The sequence below is a fragment of the Ammodytes marinus genome, assembly GCF_949987685.1.
Source record: "Ammodytes marinus genome assembly, contig: scaffold_178, whole genome shotgun sequence".
Classification (NCBI taxonomy): Eukaryota; Metazoa; Chordata; class Actinopteri; order Uranoscopiformes; family Ammodytidae; genus Ammodytes; species Ammodytes marinus.
In genome coordinates, this window is record NW_027648482.1 from 7,501 (window position 1) to 10,000 (window position 2,500).

Sequence of the window (2,500 nt, forward strand, 5' to 3'; positions counted from 1 at the left end):
GAGAGAGAGAGAGGAGAGGAGAGGAGAGGAGAGGAGAGGAGAGGAGAGGAGAGGAGAGGAGAGGAGAGGAGAGGAGAGGAGAGGAGAGGAGAGGAGAGGGAGAGGAGAGGAGAGGAGAGGAGAGGAGAGGAGAGGAGAGGAGAGGAGAGGAGAGGAGAGGAGAGGAGAGGAGAGGAGAGGAGAGGAGAGGAGAGGAGAGGAGAGAGAGTGAGAGAGAGAGAGGAAAGGAGAGGAGAGGAGAGGAGAGGAGAGGAGAGGAGAGGAGAGGAGAGGAGAGGAGAGGAGAGGAGAGGAGAGGAGAGGAGAGGAGAGGAGAGGAGAGGAGAGGAGAGAGAGAGAGAGAGAGAGGAGAGGAGAGGAGAGGAGAGGAGAGGAGAGGAGAGGAGAGGAGAGGAGAGGAGAGAGAGAGAGTGTGTTAATGGCGGATTAGCATTGGATAGCTTAAAGCCTGGTGTGACTGCCAGCTAACTGCCCTTATATGAGCATCACTGTCTGTTAGCCACTTCACTCCCACTAGCCCTCGGCTTCGCTAGGCGCCTGTAATCACTGCTGTGTGTGTGCTCGCTGTCTTTGTCCGCTAATTTAGTCAATTAGTGAAACATAACGATTAGCTTTCTCCGTCGCTGTCAAATCACCTCATACAAATTGTGTAATTGTGCGGGGGGGCGGGGGGGGGGGGGGTTTAGGGGGTGTATGTGTGTGTGAGAGAGAGAGACCGTGTGTGTGTGTGTGGGGGGGGTGCGTGTGTGTGTGAGACCGTGTGTGCATGCGTGTGTGTGAGGGTAACAGTGAGTGTGCATTGTGTGTGTGTGTGTATGTGTGTGTGTGTGTGTGTGTGTGTGTGTGTGTGTGTGTGAGAGAGTGTAAGAGAGACTGTAAGCGTGCCAGTGTGTGTGTGTGTGTGTGTGTGTGTATGTGTGCCAGTGTGTGTGTGTGTGTGTGTGTGTGTAGATGTGTTAGTGTGTGTGTGAGAGTAACTGTGAGTGTGCATCTGCATGTGTGTGTGTGTGTGTGTGAGTGTGTGATAGTGTAAGAGACTGTATGCGTGCCAGTGTGTGTGTGTGTGTGTGTGTGTGTGTGTGTGTGTATTAGGGTTACTGGAATTGGCTTTTTGTCAGTTGGAGCCTTGATGTGAGTAATTAAAGCCCATTCAGGGATCATGGCGGCGATGTCTAGAGTGGGCGGCGAACAAATATAGAGTTTTTTTGATGGTTGGCGCACGCTTAGAGGTGGAGTGAAAAAAACAAACTTAATTACAGAATTGTGTGTGTGTGTGTGTGTGTGTGTGTGTGTGTGTGTGTGTGTGTGTGTGTGTGTGTGTGTGTGTGTGTGTGTGTGTGTGTGGCAGTGTGTGTGTGTGTGTGGCAAAGAGGACAAAGAAATACGCCACTTAATGATCAACAGATTCGAATTCATCAAGGGCGAAATATCAGACTGTATCAGACTGTCCTTTTCTAATTCTGAGAAATGTTGGGCCTTGATTTTAAGATGTTAATGTTATGTATGATATTAGAAAGCTTCCCCTATACTAGATAATGTCAGGCTTTAAAGGGGCACTGTGTAACATTTTAAGTAATTTATTAGAGAGATTTAACATTATTATTTTTTTATTTATTTATTTATACAGTTAAATCCCATTGAGACCGAAGACTCTTTTGCAAGGGAGACCCGTTTTCCTTTCCCACGTTACCATTCACACACACATTCATACACCGATATCAGGCTAACTATCGACATTCACACGAGGCAAGGTGGGTGAAGTGTCAACAACTATGACACAGGTGGCAGGGCGGGGATCGAACCTCCAACCCTTTGATCATCGGCCGACCCGCTCTACCAACTGAGCCACAGTCGCCCCAACATTGTAATTGGAAGTCCTTAGAGACCTGTAAAGTACAGTACGCCATGTTAGTTGTTTGTTTTATTTTGTCATTTGTGTTCCTTTTTTATTTTTTTTTGTGTGTATGTTGTCTAATAAAAAAAACATTAATAAAGTATAAAAAAAAACATTAAAAGCAGGTTGCCGCGGGACACCCTTAGCTCAGTTGGTAGGGCGTCCCTACCAACTCTCTGCATGTCACTCCCCTCTCTGCCCCATTTCAACTCTGTCTCTACACTATCAATAAAGCATAAAAATGCCCCCCAAAAAAAAAAAAGCAGGTTGCCGCGCGTGCGTGTGTGTGTCTGATATTCTTATGCGACCTTTTTATGTTACCTGTTGCCATGCTCATGCGATGCAAAGAATGCGTAGCTGTAATGCAGCAGTGTGTGTGTGTCTGTCTAGGTGTGTGTGTGTGTGTGTTAGTTAGTTACCTGTTGCCATGTACAGTACATACGATGAAAAGAATGCGTAGCTGTAGTGCAGTAGAGTTGGGTCCACCAGAGAGAATACACACACACTCACTCACTCACTCAAGATAATGTATGAGTGTGTGTGTGTGTGTGTGTGTGTGTGTGTGTGTGTGTGTGTGTGTGTGTGTGTGTGTGTGTGTGTGTGTGT